Here is a 20,269-nt window from a genome sequence, read left to right as displayed (position 1 = left end):
ATTCAGAGGCAAAGTGGCGTGGTGCAAAGGGACAGTGGATGGTGAAGGAACTTTCCGCAGGGCTGACAGAAGAAGCTCTGCTCTTCCTTCGAGAGGTCAGTCCTGTCCTTTCCCAGTCCTGCCGTTTGCTGCAGGCTAGTAGCTCTGTTTCTAAGCCAGGCCAGGATTTACACATAAAAACTGGAACTAATATTTCATTAAAATAGGGTGGAAATTAAAATGGAATTTTACTATTGAGAGCTACTGTTTTGTTAGCACAACAGGGATCTGCACCAGGTGTGAAACAGCACCTGTACAAACTGCTGGGAACAAGCCTTGATGCTTGCTAAAGCTGGGCCTGATGGTGGTGGTGTTTAAGGGAGAGCAGCTGTGCAGCTTCTGCAAGTGTCAGTTGTGGGCAAAGCTTTCCACCTGACCATCACCTCCAGGTGTGTAACTACCTGCTATGGGCATTGTAAAATTGATCAACTAGAGCTAAACTGCCTTGCAAATAAATAATGTTGGCTCTGGAGCAACTGGTTAGTGCTTAGCATTGCATTTTAATGCTTTTTCACTTAACTGGAAAGGCACAGTGGCAGGAGCTACTGGGTAGGAATGTATTCTCTAGAACTGAGATGCTCAGTGAGTAACAACTGGAAAAAGGATGTGATTGATTTGAATCCTAGTGAGATCACAGAATGAGAAGCTCATTTGAGCTCCTGGAAATCATGTTATACTTTCTACTGGATTGCCAGTCTGCAAACCAGACCTGACACTATGGGCCTGAGCCTACCCTGCATTCGCAGCCTGGCAGAGGATGGGAACAAGGCAGACACTGCAGTGAGATTCCCTGCTCTCAGTTGTGTGGTTTGGGGAGGCAGGAACCACGCCTGGGATGCAGAGTCCCTCATCCAGGGTTATCCATCCCCAACCTTTCAGCAGCTCTCCATTAATGTCAAAAATTGAAGTAAGCTCATTTTAATTTCACTTTATGTGCTTTTGGGGAATGAATTCTGGATGGGGTAGGAAGTGGGGTGCAGCAATGACCACTGCCTGTGCTCAGCTCCCACCACATCAACCGCAGCCTTATCTCACCCCTCCATCTTAGGGAGGGAGGTCTCGGCCTATCACACCTCTTTCTGTTTTATTTTCTATCTTCCTTTATAACTTTTCTAAAGCTAAAATACCTTTTAAACCTCTTCCATTACAGGCTGTCAGTGATCACAAGTGACTCTCTTCTGTGTAGCACCTTGGCAAGAAAAAAGAAGCAATAAGGTAAGCTTATTCCTATGTTGCACTTTGGAAATTTCCAGATACATCCAGTAGCCTTCCGGACATGAGAAAAACAATTTGTACCTCTGGCTCTAGCTGTTGCATTTTTTTCACAATTTATTCGAAATATGCAAATTTTGAGGGTAACATTTAAGTTCAGGAAGAGTAACCATTATTGCGATACATTTGAATTTGCCAGCAGGTTCTGGGGGAACTGTGACAGGATAATGTGTCTGAATTTATGTAGAGTGGATCCATGATGACTCAGTAGGGAGGTGGATGGGATGTGCCTCCTGCTTATCTGCAAGCAGGATTGCTCAAGTCAGGGGAGAGAATAGGGATGATGCTGTTACAGATAGCAGGGGGAGTCAGGGACGGGGCTTTCCCATTCTTTTTGTTGTTTGTTTGTGGTAGGTGGTTAACAGTGCACTCAGATCCCTAGGGAGTTCTGTCCTGCACCCAAAGCTTAGACCCTGTTGTGAGGACAGAGAAGAAACATTTAATTTCAAATAATAAAAATTATAAGCCCTTGCATGTGAAGTATATCACAGATAAAATATGCTTCAAGACATGCGATCCCAGTATTTATGGAAGTTATTAGAACCCAGATTGTGCTGCTGCCGGGAATATTAGATCCAGATTTCTTTTTTTTTGTATTGCCTTTGAGAATATTTAGAGCATTGCACTTGAAAAGCTTCAAAGTCTGAATGAAGATTCAAATAACTTAGGAAATTTGATATAGAGAATTAGGGTTGGTTCAGGATTGTTTCTGACTGGAATTGGATGGGGTTTCTGTAAGTCTTACATCTTTGGGAAATGAATTCTTTTATACCTTTTACATAAGGTTACTGTCAGTGATAACCAGACTTACAGTCTATGGACTGCTGATATGCTGTTAGCTCAAACAAATTATTTAATACTTGCTACTTCTTCCATTGACTTTTTTTTAATATGAGTTTTTAAAAATATTTTCCATTCTGTCCTGCTATTATTGTTATTGAAGGTTATGGTTTCTTTTAATAAGAATATATTCTTTGTCCGCTCACAGCATTTTTGACTCAAGGATGTGGGTAACAGCTCTTTGCGTCTTAAGACACAAAAAAAAGGAGTTTCAAATATTTCAGCTATGGTAAACAGGTACTGTAGCCTCAGTGCCTGGTTTATTTCTCCACTGTGACAAAGTAATGGGAATAACATGCTGAAGTTATCTGCCCATGTTTCCTTTGGGTCAAATCCTGTGGGTTGAACTTGTGCAAGCCTTTTCTCATAACTTCACATTGATGGATGGTATCAGGAATCATCCTAAATTATGTGTCTTCTTGTTTCTATAGAAGCATTGGCTTTAAGTATAGGCTTCATCAGAGTATTTTTAAAAGCTTTTCCCAGCTTTGGTTGTTTTATCATTATACATACTCTGATGCCTGAAAAAACACCAGGGTGCTGGCATATAATTTTTTATGCTTGTTTATAAGCTTTGCTTGGTTGTTTCATCTTGTAAAACATGAGGAATAACTGAGCATGGCTTTGATATTGAGGATTTTATGTGAGAGGTCAACATATGTGTGCAGGAAACATGCTAAATAAATGCATTCATAAAGTTGGTGAGGAAAATGCTGCTGCTGCCTACTCAATTTGAAAGGTCAAAATGTAATTCTAAATTGGTTTCCTTTTCTGCATTTCCTTGATGCAACGACTTCAAGTAGATGTCTGGAAAAATAAATATCTGTACAGGGGGAGTGACCTGAATTTAAGAGTGGGTATAGTAAGAGTGTGAGTAGGCGGTTGGGTTTTTTTTCCCACCTCTTTATGAACTTAAAAAACCAAATATGAGTCATGCTGGAGGTGCTACAGGACTTTCTGATCAAGTCAGTAGAATACTAAGCCCAAATGTCATGCTCGGAATTTTAAGTTAAACTGAATTACTTTAAGGTTAAAACTTGGAGGAGCTGCTGGAGCAGGTGGGTGCTCAGCAGGAAAACCCAACTGAATCTCAGCCAACCCGACCACAGGCAGTAATAAAAAGATGTTGTTTGACAAGAACTCCTTAAAATCATGGACTCCTGCAGAATAAATATCTTTCTGATGATAATGCGACTCTTCTGTTTACCATCCCAGTTCAAACACTGACTGGAGTAGTATCTCTTATTCTGTGGGATTTTGTGAAACCCTTAGGCCAGCTCCAGAAAATATTGTGGGCTGATCTGTTCTTTCTCACAGGGTTGGACAGGAGCACTTTGGTCATCTTGAGGATTCATGGAATTAAACTAAGTGCTCTTCAGTTTCTTTCTGTTTTTTAAACTGAGTTGTGCTTTGAAATGGCTGGCCGGGGCAGGGGGCTGCATGCCCTCGAGGAAAACCCCAGGGCAAAGGTGAGATCACAGATACATAACATTAAATGGTGACTTTGAGAAAGAAACACACTAGGCTTAAACAAACTACTTTTAAACTGGGTATCTTCCAATATTTTTCAAAGTCCTCTGGCAGTTGAGGTGGGGCTGAATATGTGAGCAAATTAATGTATTATTCAGCAGCTGCTCTGAGTGGAAGGCCAGGAGTTGGTTGCATTTACTATATGTGCCGTGAAGAATTTCAGGACAGCAATTCAGCAGGTTTCTTTGTGTAGGTCCCATCCTTTCACACACAATCACAGGAACTCATCCTTCACCTGGCTGTGTGAATATGGCCCTACAGAACGCTGCTGCAATTCAGATTGTGTTGGGATCTCAGATGTTTTCATAGGCTTTGAGCTTTCCCAATTTATCATTTTGTTTCAGTTTTCAAGGTTCTCTGTGATGTGGGCGTTTCCCAAGTGCTTATCTTGCCTAGGATGCAAAAAGATGCAGAGAGCTACAGCAAGACCTGTACCACCCTATCACCGCTGCTGTTTTAACCTGGAGATGCCTGATGGTTCAGGGCCTGCTGAGCATGATAGAAAACTCCCTGTGTTGGGACTGAAGCATGACAATAGGACAGATATTTTTCTCCACATACCTTATAAATGGTGTGTCTCTTTCTTCCTCTTACCACTATTTTGTCAGTTGCAAAAATTAGTTCTGATGTTCCAGTCTAGATGGGATGTTGGTTAGTGATCCAGACATGGTGGGAAATGAAGGTGCAAATCTTCTGGCTTGTGTGTCTGTATGAATTTACAAGATTTAATGTGTGATAAATCATACTGCCATAGCAAGGAATTTCCATGGTTGTTAGTGACTTTCAACACCAATCCTTGTCCAAAACTCACCAACCTTGGGCTGTGATTGGGAGTGGTGAAGTGTGTTCAGCGGTAGCAAAGGTCTAAGCACCAAGGTAAGATTCATCTACCAAATACACATCTGTCATATTTCAGAGTTAGAAAATCAATTGATGACTCCTTTATGTTTTATCACAGTAGTTTCAAATTTGGGTCCAGCCTTTTTTCTGGGCTTAGAAGAACTATGGATTTTTAATTGATGTCAGCTAGATTTGTTATTATACAAGCCAATTGTCTTTTGGCTCAATTTTATGACAAATTATAGTTCTGTCGGTACTCAGACAAGTCTGGGTTCCCCCATCTTTTCTAAGTGTGAGGACAAAACCCTTGAAATCTGTGGTGCCTGTGAATCACATGGGAACAGGCATCAGCATCGCCTTGAGAGACCCATCATCCATGACCTTTTCTATTTGTTATCTTGGTGTTGTTATTGTAGACTAGGAGTACTGGTATTGCCGTGACCAGAATTGGCTAACCACTACCTTGTGATAGTCTGCATTTTTAAAAACTTCTTCCCATTTAAGTCTCTATGACTTTTTCAAAAATACAGATACCTAGTAAAAAACCAACATCTAGTATCCAGTTTATACTGATTTACACAGAGCTATGTGAGGTCTTGTACAAGGAATATTATGCTCTGAATCTTTCCTAAAGCATGAGATTCAGCACCGGTTTGGATCTAGTCATAACCTGTATAAATGCTCTATAGTGAAAAAACATGAAAAATTCAAAGCAAAGTCTGTCCAGTGCATTGGAAGAAGACACTGCAGCCGCAGTGGCAGCTCATGGAGCCTCAAGATTTATTAAGTCACGTTCATGTTAAAGCTCATCATAAAGCAGTGAAAACTAAAAGCATGAATTTTGTGCTGGGGGTTAAAGCACATGGAACGGTGGGTGTTGGGTCTCTTCCACCATCCTGGGGGTTGTGCTGGATCTCCTGGTCCGTGGGTCAGTGTTGGGTTTTCTGTTCCTTTTGTGCAATGCTCACACATGCATATATCCTTATACCATAAAGCTCTGGTGACATAAGACGCTTCACATTCGATAACTGCACAAAATAAATGATGACACTTGACCATGCTTGTTATACAAAGCTTTAATTGCTGTGTACAGTTTTAATTTGCTTCCTTGCATTAGCCAGCAAAAACGAATATTAATTAGCATCAGAATATTTGCATTAATTAGCAAAGACTCTGCTTTGTAACAGCCATATCTCCCCCTCCCCTTCCCACCCAGCCCCTCACTGCCTGGGCCACTCTTTCCTAGCCCAAGCCTCGGTGGGGTCACGGCAGCTGCATTTGCCATCCAGGTACAAACCCAACTCGCTTCTCCCGACAATGCTGCAGTCCAGCTTCTCATTGACCCATCTCAGGAATTCTTGCAGACTCTCTTTAAATTGTGAGAAATTAGTTTTTGCCTTCTCTAAGCATCTCTTGTCGTTGGATGAAGATTTCTAAGAGTAAAAAGGAGGTACTGATGCATGAGTTACAGATCCTGCACATTCTGTCTCAGCTCACTGGGATGGAGTAGGATGCTGCCCTTCACACCCCCAAAACCATTTCACACAATTTTTAGAAATCATTAGTAATTAGCTATTTCTCTTTGACTTTCACAGTATTGCAGACTTTTCTGTGTTGTTTTTGGGGGGCAGAGGAGTCATCTGCCAGTCTGGAAGGTCAAAAACATTTCTCTCACAATACCAAATCCTGGGGACCGTGAGGGAGTGTGGGACACTGGCTGAGTCCCAGCACAATCCCAGCTGCAGCAGCGTGGAGCATGTGTTGGTTGGATGACAGACTTAGACATGGCTTATTCTGCAGCTGCAATAGATAGAAAATTGATGCTTATCTGGTTTTCTTCCTAAAGCCTGCTTCTCTATTCCAGGGAATTACCTAAACACAGTTATTGTTGGAAATTCGGCCACTGGTCCATGCAAACCCTATTTTCTATCCTCTTAATTTCTCTGTTTTTCTCTCTTTTGGATTCAAAAGACAGATTCTTTTATCTGTAGTATTTCTGATCTCTCTTTTCTGTTATTAATTGCCTTGTCCTTCCTGAAGGACAAGCTGTACAGGTCATCATTAATTGCACCTAATAAATAATCTTCATTACTGTAGGTATAACTGAACTATATTGATGTGGTCTCCATAAGAATGAATTTGTGCATGAGATAGAGAGCTTGGTCTCCTTCCCTGGGGCTGTAACTGGTTCAAAATTAAAAATGAGTGATAATTTCTTTGTTAAAAAATGAGAGTGGTAAATCACCTGGTGTTAAAAACCCTGGATAAATTGATAATTACAAGAAAATACTTGAAACTCAAATCAAACAAATAGTAGAGGCTTACCTTCAAAATGTAGCAGATTTTTTCTAGCCTTTGCATACCTTTCTCCACTTTTCTCATGCACATCCATGTGGGAATCTTTTTTAGTTCATGAATAAATATTTCGGTGTTATTATGTGCACAGCTTAGTTTCTAGGAGAAGAAGGGAAAATATACAGTGTTCTAGTTTGCAACAAGAGAGCTTTTCTTTCTTGAAAGAACTGTTAATAAATCCTATTGAATATGCCATTTTTTGCTGGAAATCTAAACTTCTTTTATTCTTTTTAGGATTTCCTCTTATACCATCCTTTAAGAAGTGTTATAAGGACAGTTTTCATAACTATTATAGCTGGAAACTTTGAAATTAAAAGGGTCCAGTTTCTGTCAGTGGTGGATGTGACCACATTTGGAATTTGATTCAATTCCATCTAAGTCAGAGAGTGATGTATTTTTCTTTGCTTTGGAAGTAGGACACTTAGAGAGAGCTACTTTAACAATTTTCTTTATATTGCCAGTCATTTGAAGACCAGACTTTGCAATCACCAACAGAAGCTTCTCTGGAAAAAACATTAAAAAGAACTGACAATTACACCCTACCTCAAATTTTATCTTTGGTGGCAATTAGAATGTTTACTAGCCACCTTCTCGTAATCTTTTAAAAATATGATATTGCATCAGTGTTTAGGACATCACTTACATCTGCAGCAATTACAGCTTGCTTTAAATCTCCTCAGACTTGCTGTGCCAGAGCTTATGCTCCAAGTTCCCTTTGGAGACTCTGGCTGACAATAATAGAATGGAAAAAACAGGTTCTTACCTTTATGTGAAGCGGTCTGAAGAACTTCTCCTGGAAATAACAGAAATCTGTTAGTCACAAATTGGAAATAATCTCAAAAAGTAAATCTGATGTGAGGGAAGTGGGGAAATTATTTACATTTATGGGCTCATTTTCAGCCTCAAGCAAACAAAGCATTTCATCAATTAGCGAGTATTTAGTCTCGTTCAACAGATGAGGCATTTCCTTCAGAGGGAGAAAGTAACTGGAGACCCCAGAACTCAGTAGTAGCAAGAATACTTGAGGATGCATTTTAAAGGTGTTAATTTGGGAGCTTGACCCTTGTTATCTGGAAAGGGCTTTGAATTCAAGCTCTTCTCTCTTGGCAGATAGAAAGCTGGCTTATATAAAGAAGATGAGTAAGTGCAGGATGCGATTACCATCTTATCTCATTCATAAATCATTCAAATCAGAAAACGATGACAACTTGAGCAGCTGAATTATCAGCATATCTGATTTGAGAAACTTTTATGATTAAAGTTCTGGTAAATTTCCTAAAGCCTCTAACTTCAGAGCTATGCTTTAATGCAAAAAAAAAAGTGATGTGTAAGGGCATGAATATTGTAAAAGAACAACAACATAATCATAAAGTCTTAGAATGGTTTGGGTTTGAAGGGACCTTAAAGCTCATTGTGTTCCAACCTCCTGCCATGGCCAGGGACACCTTCCACTAGACCACGTTGGCCAGAGCCCCATCCAGTCTGAACTTGAAGACTTCCAGGGATGGGGCATCCACAGCTTCTCTGGGCAACCTGTGCCAGGGCTTCAGCACCCTAACAGGGAAGAAGTCCTGCCTAACATCCAATCTAACCCTGCCCTCTGTCAGTTTGAAGCCATTCTCCTTTGTCCTAGAAGGAAAATGTCTGAGGAAACTTGTAGTAATGCAGCCATGAAGGGGTTTGCTTCCCCTCAGATAAGACTACATCTTATATTGCTGTGAATTTTTGCACTTCAAAGATTTCACCACCTCTGGAGGTAATATCAGCTAAAGATGGAGCCCATAGGATCTAATTAATCATCTACATTCCTGCAGTGTGGCTCGGGTGAGCATGTGTGAGCAGGGAGGGCACAGACATGTACAGCAGCCTTGCAAACCTGGCTACGTTTCTAGAGCAAGTATCTTCTCTTTGACCTGAAAAGAAAACAGTAGGCCGTTTGTTCACCATAATTAGTAAGTGTGAGAGCTGGATTTTACCCTGGCATAATTAATTTGTATGACAGTGCTGTGCAAATCTGCAGTCTCAGCTGGCAACTGCAGCTTCTCCTTCTCATGTGGCGGGGAATGTTTGCTTCTTCATTAATGATACTTGGGCTCTTATGTAACACTTCCCAAAGGTAATGAGGTGATTTTACATGGGGACATGTTAGTAAGTGACAAGAGGGGCTGCAAGGACAGTGCCACATTGTGTGGTGGTGTGTCAGAGATGCTTTGGGGTGGGACCTCAGCATCCCACAGGAGGGGAGCCAGGGCTCCCCCAGCTTTCAGAGTACCTGCGGCTCTCGCAGCACAATCAGCTCAGAATGAACACATGAGGGAGTTCTCTTCCAAATATGAAGGCAATGCATCTCTAAAGACAAAAAAGGGTAATTTGTTCTATGCTAGGTGGCAATTAATGTTACAGCTAATAAAAGAAGTGTCATCAAGGGAGCTCTGAGTGTGAAGTTATTTCTGGCTACCAAGGAAAGGGAAATCACTAATCATCATCATTGGTGACAACCATGCCTGGCAGTGGAGTGGGAGGTTTCGTAACCTTCTCCGGGACACCTGGGCTGCCTCACCTTGTTCTGTGCTCAGGAGCAGCCCTGGCTCTAGCAGAGCACTCCTTGTTCAGTGCCAGAAACAACATGCTTGGCAGGTGCTCTTTGGAAAGGGTGAGGGAAGAGCCAAGCTCCCAGCTAGAGCACCAAGCTTTGCCATTATCCCTATCAGCCTGGGCCAGTTGGTATTAGGGTCTCTATTAAATATTTCCCGTATAGCCCAGTTTCTACTCTTATATTTGATTTTTAGGTATGTAATTTCATAGAAAATGTCTGACAAACCACAGAGTTGGTAGATGGGTTTTTCCAGATTCGATTAGGGAAATTTTGTGTTGAATCAGGGATATGTTTACTTCTGGATAGTGTTCTAAATAATAATAGTAGCAACAATACTGCTGCTACTACTACTACTAATATGAATATCTGAGACTGGATGATGTTCTAAGTTCTTTGAGTATGTTTAGGGTTGTCCCTACTATAAAAACAAGCCTGTATGTTAACCATGGCCATGTTATTCACTGTTCATTTACTCTTTTTGGAAACTGGGGAAGTTATTTACATTTTCCAGTGCTTTGTGAAAGGTTCTTGTAGCAAAAAGCAGGTGGGAAATTGTCACGGCTGCACTTTCCAGCACTGCTTTGGTTCAGCTCTCTGATGAGAGGCTTGAATCATTCTCTCAAAGGGCAAAATCTTAGTATCAAGCTGCTCTTGGTCTGTTGGTGTCCAGGCCCCCTCATTTCCCAGCCAGGCTGTTGTGAGACCAAGTAGCTTTGGGCATCTCTTTTCAACTGACAGCCTGAGGTAGAGTAGATTAAAATGAGTTACCAAGATGATAGTTTAAATGTGCTAAACTGGCACACCAAAAGATGCAAAACATGTAAATAATCAACTAAATTGCCTTTGTACTTTCTCCTATGTGAGTTTCAGTATCTCTTGGTAACACAAGGAAGCCCATTCTGCTCCTCATCTCTGGAGGTGGGAGAAATCAGGAAAGGACAGTCTCCTTTACCTTCTCCCACTTCTGTCTGGATCATTTGCCCCAGGGGAAGCTGTGTGCAAGAGGTTCAACCTTACTGTGTACAAGGATTTAATAACCAGACGCACCAGGGACAAAGCTCTATGTGGGTTGTATGTTCACCTAAGCCATTAGGCAAATATTGACACCTTCTAAACCCATTTATCGAATATTTTTGCACCAGATACTTTTTGGAACAGTGTCACTCCTTTTAATACACGCCCACCTGGAAAACATACCGTGACTTAATGTCAAATAGCTTTGAAGCTGCTGGAGAGAAGTAGCAAGATGTTATCAATAGGCTCATGCTCAGAGAGCAACTCCCTGTGCACAGGATGCATCTTTTGGTGATGCTGCAGTGGCCGGATGTTGGTGCTGAGCCCTCATGCCTGCACTGACTCCTGCTCAAAGCCAGCCTTCTTTTAGAAACTGTGGGGTCTGACAGAGTTGTTTTGCTTTTAACTCTTTCTGTAATGAGAGGTGAGAATCTGCTGTGCTTTATTAAACCCTTTTGATCTATAGATTTTTATAAAAACATGTTTTATACCAAAAATACTCTAAACAGGACTGCTCATGTTTTTAACCAGGTGAAGAGTTTTCAAGGATGTTGGCACAGGGAGTTTTGAGAAGCTGGGATAAACAAGCAGAACACCAAATCTCTCAAAGTGCTGAAAAATATTTGACATTAAAGCCTGAGAGTTGTACACCTAGGGGATGCCTTATCAGTGGGTTTGGGCACTGCAGGGGAACTGAGACACACAAGCCATTTTTCAGGCTGGTTCAGAAAACAACTCATCTGAAATCTTCCTTCACCTTTCTGTGACACCTCTGAGCTCTTTGGAGTAATACTGAGAAAAGATGATTAAAAACCTGAGCGAGTCGCTCACAGGCAGCCCTTCTTTTTATCGGTCTCCTCTGGCTGATGCCAGCGCTGTGGTGGAGGACGGGCCAGGGCTGCCACCTAGAGAACAGCCACCGCCACTTGCACGCGCATCTTCGGGGCCCTCTTTTGGGGAAGAAACGCATGCCAAACCTCGACACAGCCCGAGTGCCTGCGGCAAATGCAGCAAGGAGGGGTTGCGTGCTCTGCGACTTACCCCAGCCTAAGGGCTGGGGGGTCGCTTGGGGGAGATGAATAATAGTGATAACAATTTTATTTGTATTTGAGCAGGTGATTGGGAAGGCAGTGTCTGGGGGCATGCATATTTGCTGTTCCCCAGCCTGTTCTAAGGGAAACATTGTTGTAGGATCATAGAACCGCAGAATAGTTTGAGTCAGAAGTGACCTTAAAGCTGATCTAGTCCCAGTCTCCTGCCGTGGACAGGGACACCTTCCACTATCCCAGGTTGCTCTGAGCCCCATCAGCCTGGCCTTGGACACTTCCAGGGATGGGGCATCCCCAGCTTCTCAGGGCAGACTGCTGCAGTGTCCCACCATTTTTCAATCTTCCCTCCCCACCATGAGCAATGGTCCACAGCTTTTCCCAGTAGTCCTGGCCTATTGCTTTTTCTCCCTCTCAGAAGATTTCTGCTAATAAATGTAAAACTTCCTTTGGAAGAAGACTTTTTCAATGCTTTCCCCTTGCATCCCACAGGATCGTGGCCCCTTCCCTCCTCAGCAGGTTGTAACTGTTCCTCTCTTGCACCCAGTCCCAAAGGAGAGAGCAGCTTTGGTTGCAGTGTATAGGATTGTGGTCCTGCTCCCCACAGAGCTTTCAACCTTTGAGCTGGAGGTCAGTACCAACCCTTTCAGACCAGCTTTTCAGTGGGCTGTGTGCCACTCTGGGGGTGATGGAACTAGAATGTTTCCTCGGGTCCCTTGTGAATCCTGTCCTTACAGGCATTACAAGCTCCATCCCAAAGCACTGATGTACCCAGGGTCAGCTTCCTTCTACCCTCTCATCCCCTCACAGAGTGAGCTGCTTTGACCTAAAGCCACTAAAAATGTCAAAGCTTTATTTTCTGCATTCTGTATTTTTGTAAGTATTGGTTAATGTTTTATTCCTGACTATTTTGGGGTGGCGGAGAGATGAGGACTGAACCTACTGCTGGGTTGTGGTTTTTTCCCTGTTCATACAGTGACTACTGTTTCTTTCTTCCCCCACACTGAATAAACTCTTCTTCAGGTGTTGTTACAGAAACTGGCTAATTTTTCAGACATGTGGGTTGCCTTAAGGGATCCCTGCAGATTCCAGCATGAATCTCCCTACCTCTTCAACCTGCCTTTTCCTGCAGATAATGTGGTGTTCAGGGTATCTCACAGGCACACCATGGCTTGCACAGCCATTGCTCTCTGCTAGATTCTTCATGAATCATGTGGTTTAGGGAAATTCATTGCACGTACTCAGTGATGCCTGCAAAAGTACATAAATATGATGGGCTAGGTTTGGAGGTGAAATTTGGGTAGGAGAATCCCCTCAGAGGGGAAGGTGTGTGTCTAACAACCCTGATGGTCCCTGTTATTTTCCCCATCAGAGCCCCAAAAAGGATTTTTTTTTCCTTTCGGCTTCATTTTGCTTTCTTCTGCATGGGTAAATCTTCCTGAAATCAGAATATCCAACTGGGTGGAAAAGAGGAGATACTGGAGGGAGATCTCCATTGTGAAGTAATCAGTGCTACTTCTACCCAAATTTGAAAACACTAGTGGTATTAGGTGGTATCTGGACCTAAGGATGGCGATCCTCTACACAATCTCCAGCCATTCACAATAGGCTATGTATTATATCTATAATAAACTTAGAGATTTCTGAATATAATACCCTGCTGACACTGTCCAGACCTCACTGGTAGGAGACATTGATTCAATCAATCTAAATTATCTTTAGATAGAATGTTGCTTACATCACCATAAATATATATTTATGTTTATATTAGAAAATTTATTCTATAGATAATATATCAAATATTATGCAATCTAGATATTTTATATCTAAAACATATATCTCATATTATGTATGTTATATATATAATATATAATTCAATATACTTTTATATATAAATTGTCTGTGTGCTTGTGTTACATGTGCCACAAAAGAAGAACTGCCAGTTCTGTCTTTGTGCAGAAAATTTATTTTGCACAGATTCTGTTAAGAGTTTGGGTACATTTCATAGCATTCTGCATACAAGTTTCCCAAATACTTAACCATAAAAAGTGTACAAGTCCTGTGCCAGCAGCACACAGCTGTAATGAGAACAGTCATGCTTACACAATTTGTACTGCACATTTTAACATTTTAAAGTGATTGTCACTGCATTTGTGGCATAATAAGAATCTTCAGTTAAGAGAAGTATTTAGGTATAATTTGAAGAAGTGCATCCTTTTATAAGATTGTCCCCTGCAAGTGCCTCAGCCTCCTAGAGGGGAGGTGGAGGTGCTGAGTGACATGGATTCCTCTGTCCCACAGGCTGGCTCTGTCCTGCCTCTGAGACCACTTGGGTGATGCAAAGCTGAGCCCTGGGACTGTGGCTTGGAATAGCATGTAAGAGAAATAGTGTAATAACAACCCCCAAACTGGATCCCCAGAGCAGCTCTTCACACACCATTACACAGCAGTCTTCTAAAGCAAATAACTATTGCATTTCTTCATTGTAAAAATAAATAATTTGAAGTTTCTCTAAATAAATAGAATAAATAAGTAATAATAGAGATCCGAATAAATAACAGCTCCCAATAGCGTTGCTTGGAGGAGGATATGCTAGGCTCAGGTCTTCTGGCAATCTAGACAGGTAAACCAAACTCCTTTGAAGCTTAGTTTCTTTCCTCTGGAAGGGCATTGTGACCCAGGAACCTTAATAAATATTCCAAATTATTGAAAAAATCATACTCTTCCACTGCCTTCCAGTGATGTTCCTTGAGGGCAGACTGAAAGGAGAGGAGTGAAAAGAATCAGGACATGTAAGTTACATTCTGTTCCCTGACTTTTTTTTCTGACTTTTTTTTTTTCTTAATAATTAATTTTAAGACCATGAAGGCTCTCATGAAGATATTGGGGTTTGAATGGCTGAAGAATGTGTTACAAGTTGCACCTTGTGCAGCTGTTTCTCAGCCAGGGCTCCAGTCCCCACCTGCACCAGGGCACCTCCACTGGGTGATGGGCTTTGTCTTAGCCAGGAGACATTGGGAAGAGGTGACCAGAGCAGAGGAGGCACTGGGGCCATGGCCAAGTGCCAGCTGCTGGCTGGAAGCTGCTCCCATTACCACACAACCAGGAGGCAGTGGGTACTTTGGTCAGACACTTGTTCTCAGTGCAACCAGAAAAAAACCACAGAATCTTTCGTGGTCCTCTAAAGCAGCAGGAAACAGTGAGCAGGGAATCAGCCCAAACATACCGTCCACCCAGTGCATGACTCTCCATAAGACTGGATTTTCTGCAAGTTCAGAACTATGCGTTTCTGTTCCACACTCTCTTTGCTGTTATTTAGGGCTTCAATAAATCCTTCCAGATAGATGGCTGCATTCCCTCCCGCCTCCATCGTGTTGTTCTGGAATAATAAAGTTTAGCAATTTTGTCTTTTCTGTACAGTATTCCTGGCACAGATTTCATCACATTAATGCAATCAAAATGCCTGCTACAAGAAATAATCTTGCACAATGATTTGAGGCCAAAATTATATAATAATTATTATAAAATTATATAATAATCTGTAGAGTAGAGAAGCAACTGTGCAAACCAGTGCTTTCCCTCTGCTGAAGGCTGACATCACCTTCAAAAGTTACAGAGTGCGTCTGTAGAGGTGGAACTAGGCAGGACTGGGCACCATTTGTTTTTTTTATTGCCTCCTTAGTTCACTCAGGCATGGGAAGGCAGTGATTCTTAGGAGAATCTTTAACCTCCAGCACTTCTACCTGGGCTTTGCCTCTCCTGAGCTTCCCCAGGAAACGCGCTGCCGATGCCACTGCTGGCATTGGTCTCTAACAACATGGGTGTTTCTTTCCCAAAAAGGCAGGGAAACAGCCTGTTCCCCACTTTCCAATGGCAGTAATGTACCTGTCTCCATCTGACTCTGGAAGACAGTCAGTTCTGATTATCTGCCTGTGAAAAGAGAGATAACCAGTGCTGTCTGGGAGCCAGCTGTTCTGCACCGCTATACTGAAGGCAGAACCCTGAGCACTGGTGTTTCAGGGAGATCTTTGATAACTCTGAAGGGAGCAGAGCCCTGCACATGATCCCTCAGCACACATAACCCCACCATGGTACTCCCAAAAAGCCCAAAGGGTGACTCGGCTGCCATCTAAGACCTGACTTAAGAGCGCAAGAGCATCCTGAATGGGCTATAACAACATCTGCTTTCCCCCTTCCTCTCAAAAAGCAGCTAGCCACCCCATGAGCCCACAGCATTAGAAAGTGAACCACAAAGAGATCTTACCAGAGGCTCAATTTTGCTGCTGCCCTGAAAGAGATTGGTAAAAATCAGATTAGTAGGTTCCCTGCTAACACAGAAAGTCAGACACAGGGCACAGAGAAAAGGCACCAACCTTAGAGCTTAGGTTCTGAAGGACTTCGATGGTTTCCTTGAAGAGAGCGTTGGCAGGGCAAGCTGTGCCTGTGGCGCATGATGCAGGGGACACCAGGCACAGCACTGACAACATAACCCCGAGCAGGCATAGCATTGTGGCAAAGGGGTTGTGCTCCCCTCTTTGGGCTGGCTAATCTGCCTCGTGGCTGCCTCTTATATGTGCTCTGGTGCAAGGAAGTGATTAATGCCTCACCACAAAAATGCCTAAACTGAAGGCGAGTAGTCACCTGTAGAATGGAAGCTGTTAGTTTCTTATCTGATTGAGGAAACTACATGTTTCTAAAATAAGGACTCCCCCAAAAGTTCAGTGGGAGCTACGTAACTTGGATATTTGAGCCATTCTGATTGTAAATGCTAAAGCATTTTTATGAACTGATATTGTCTAAAGATTGATGCAAAGTAACTAAATGTCTCTTGGGTCCTTACATCCATATTTGCCCTACTTAATATTGCAATTACATTAAATAATACACTCACCTTTACTAATTAGTTCTCTGCCCTTGTTCTGTGTGCTTGTCATTAGAACCTCATGAATTACTCAATGGTACCATGCTCAGACATAAATGACGATTTCAAGACTCCTCCTGACACCATGTGAGCCTGTGCTGGGGAGAGGGACCAGCCATGGACTGCTGGGGTAGCTTAGTATCTTGGGGGGACAGAAAAGCAGCTCCTCTGCTCTTTCTAAGGAGCAATTATCCAGTTTCTGTGCTCTCCTGAGGAGGTTTAAACCATTTGGCTGGTATCTCATTTTACTTCATCTGCAGGAAGCTTGGGTGATGGGGTGCATAGCACTGACGATTGATAAAGACACTGACAGAATTGCTCCTCAAACTGCAGGTGGGCTCTGGGGTGGCCGCAGTGGGTCCTGGGTGTGCTGAGCCCTCTCCTGTCCCCTAGTCCCTCATCAGGGCTGCCTTTGACCCTGCTGCACAGTTCCTCTGCAGTCACCCTAAGAGGAATGAACAACATGCCAGGATTACACCTGCAGGACATCAGGTCATTACTATCCAAAACCTCAGAATATTACGTTTACATGTTTTTTCTGTAATTTAAATTATGTTATTTCAATCCTACAGGAGTTTTATTATGTAACTGACATTCTTTAATGTGACTTAGGTTTTTTTTCCCTTAAAAAAACTCAAGTGGTACATAGCTAGAGAGACTGCTTTGTTTGTGCTTCTCCCCTGAGGCAAGGGCAGGTGACCCACACACACAGAGGTGCCATCCAAGCTGATGAGAGCCCAAATGCTGCCTTTTCCACACTCATGGCATTTTACTACTAGTCCCTGAGCTGATGTTTCACAGAACACATAACTTCATTGGTTTCCTTGCATGATATTAATTAAATCAAAAGGCACTGTCGTGTTAGCTTCAAACCAGGTTTTGGAGATACTGCCAGGCACTTCTCTCCCCTGAGAAGCCACCTTGTTCAGTTTTTTGTTTTCAGTCATTTTGCTAATTGTTTGGTGAGTGAGGCATCTCCCCTGCCATTCTCCACAGCTCAGCCTTCAGGAGCCTTTGCTGGATGAGCCACCCTGAAAGCAACAGCCAGGTGTGGAGCAGACTGTGCTCCCTTTCCTGCATGCACGGGATATGCTGGTGTGGGAACTGGGGTAGTTTTCTTGCCTTGTTGGAGTCACACTGATATTCCCGATATTTCCCTGTAGTCAGAAGATTGGCTTTATTCCAGAATTGAGGTTAACTCGCTGTGTGTTACCTTAGTAGGGCAGCATCCATTGGAATGCTGTCTCTGCCTCGTGCTATCAAGGGATTTGCATCAGTTCAGGCAGTGGTGAATACCAGTCTCTGTGGTGCACACATGGCCTCTGTTAAAAAAAATCCCGTGATTATTTTTATTTTAATGAGTTTGTGAGTAGTGTGGACCATTCCAGTGACCCTGTGCATTGCACACCTCTGGAAGCAGAATTGCACCTGAGACTCAGGTGTTTGCCCCCATCTGTGGGTGGTTCAGGACTTTGCGTGTCCCTGGCACTGCTGTGGCCATGGAGATAAAACAGATTACAGCATGGTTTAAAGGGAAGGAATGGGTTGTATGTATTGAATCATAGAACCATAGAATGGGTTGGGTTGGAAGGGATCTTTAAAGGTGAATTTGTTCCAACCCCTTGCAATGACCACTAGACCAGGTTGGCCAGAGCCCCATCTAACCTTACCCTGCATGGATGGCTGTACCTGCTGGTACCACAAATTGTAGCCAGGTTCTAAGTGCAAGGAATTTCTTCCCTCGGAAAAAGCAGTAGGAGCTAAGGCTGCAGCTAAACCTGTCAGTGAGCACTGGGGATTTTGCTTTTATCTCCAAAGTATCTAAAGAAATGAGAGTTCCTGCAGAGAGGGCAGAAGGGAAAGGTGTGGGCAGGATGGACTTTTACTGCTGGAAAAAAACGAACTGTGAAGTTGGGACTCCACCTTTTTCTCTTTATTCTTTTTAAAGCCACTAATGACATGCAAATACATTCTTAGATTGCAGCCAGGGTGGAAAAAAAAGAGGTGATAAAACCAGAAAGGAAGATGGAACTTGCGGTCTACTCGTGTACGCACATTCATCAGTTGATCTCACACACACCAACTCTTTTGCAAATATTCACTCAGAGGTGAAACTGCTGTGACCACCATTCTCCCCTCATGGTTGGATCAGCATTGACCTTTCTTTCCTGTTATGTATTGAGGGGATAACTGCTGTAGGAATCTGAGAGGGCTGCAGGGAATTTCCAGCCAGGGCTCATGCAGCATCATGCCCCCATCCAACTCCACCTCCACCAAAAAATCCTACAAGGATTAGCACTGATGAGATGTAAATCACTGGTGTGCTTTCACTCCTAAGCAGAGCCACATGAAATACCCATATCCTTGTCAGACATGGAATTAAATCAATGAACAGAAAATGGCCCAGCCCATTAGGAATTAACCAAAAGCTTAATATAAAATCAACTGAAAAACAGAAAAGACAATAGAAAATTAACTGAAAACTAACAGAATTGTTCACTTTTCTAAACCTGGAGAGATGGTGAGCTTCAGTTTTGTGAGCTGGGCTCTACATAACTAAAGTAGAAATCCTGGTGAGAAGTCTCAGCAATGGTACAGAGACCATTCTTCCCCTGTGAAGGATTTGGACAACTTCAGGTTCATTACCCCATAAATGATCATTATAAAATCATCACACCCATGTAGCTTACCGAAGTGGAAGTTCAGCCAGCTGAAGGGTGACACAAGCTCTTGTGAAGCTTCCTGTCCTATCAGGGAGAAAGCAAAGAGTTTTGACAGTAGTTTTACTAATTTGTGACACTCCGTCTCAAAGCTATCTTCTTGCTGTCATTCCTCTGTGAAAAGATTGATCAGTACCTCCTTTCACTTCTCTGAAAATCCCTGTCATACACATGCCAAGTCCATCTCTGTGCATTCTTGCACAACCTTGAAGTGTTTTGATTTCTCCCAGATGTTTGCCCCTGTCACACTTCTAGCTGGCAGCTGCACTTGCACACCTCTGAGCAGACCAAACCATCAGGCTCCTCAGTCTTGATGGGCGCCCTCTTCCCCTCCTTAGCCCTTCCACTTGAATTAATCTTGAACAGGGAGGCTGAAATGATTTACAATGTCCTTTGCACCATAGGATTGACACTGTGTTCCTCAGTACTGGAAGGAGTTAAGGGATGTTCTATCTCTGTGGTTTGCCTCTGCAGAAAGGAGGAAGCCATGCCTCTCCCTGCCGTGCAGAGTGATTTTAAACGCTGTTCAGAAGCAGCAGAAACTGAGATCATTGTCGCTGGTGACTGTGCTTGGTTGGGGCATCTACAGCAGATGTGCAGCTCTGCTCCCCAGCCCAAGGACATTCCTTTTGTGTTTCATGCTCTGGCTGTGTCCCTGGTCTGTGGCCAGCTGTCTGGCCAGTGAGCTGTCATCCTTGGCAAATGGCCCTTGGAGCATGAGGCCAAGTCAAGCTAATTGGAGAACAGAGGCTACATGTTTTGAAAAAGGCTATGGAGAGAGAAAGATTTTTTATTTGATCAGAAGGTATTCCCCATGTTTGTATGACTTCCTCTGCAGCTACTCAACAAAAGTGCCTGTGAGTCACAGAGGCCTGTCCTTCCCTTGCAGGACCCGGTGGGGGAATTGTACTGACGCGTGAAGTCAGAAATTAATCCAAAGCCGACTCATTCTGCACATCTCAACCTCCTGGACCCCTGTCCTCTGCTGTAATCCCTTAGTCTGCTGAGGCTCTGCCAAGGTCTCCCTAGCTGATGGGGGTCAGCAGGGCTTATCCTGTCTCCTTTAACCTGTTAGGACTCATAGGTAGAATTTTTT

At 43.0% G+C, this 20,269-nt stretch overlaps 1 protein-coding gene across 1 annotated transcript in view; it reads left to right on the top strand.

Annotated features, from left to right (window-relative positions):
* The first annotated feature begins 1,179 nt into the window (after window positions 1-1,179).
* The window catches only part of ACSL6 (acyl-CoA synthetase long chain family member 6), a 104,066-nt gene continuing 84,976 nt past the window's right edge, over window positions 1,180-20,269 (top strand). Inside the window, exon 1 of the mRNA XM_032124817.1 lies at window positions 1,180-1,254. The gene's annotated coding sequence lies outside the window, so the exon portion shown is untranslated. The remainder of the gene's footprint in view (window positions 1,255-20,269) is intronic.

The sequence above is a fragment of the Corvus moneduloides genome, chromosome 15, assembly GCF_009650955.1.
Source record: "Corvus moneduloides isolate bCorMon1 chromosome 15, bCorMon1.pri, whole genome shotgun sequence".
Lineage (NCBI taxonomy): Eukaryota > Metazoa > Chordata > Aves > Passeriformes > Corvidae > Corvus > Corvus moneduloides.
Note: the sequence above shows the minus strand (reverse complement) of the source record. Positions and strands in the feature narration are given on the sequence as shown.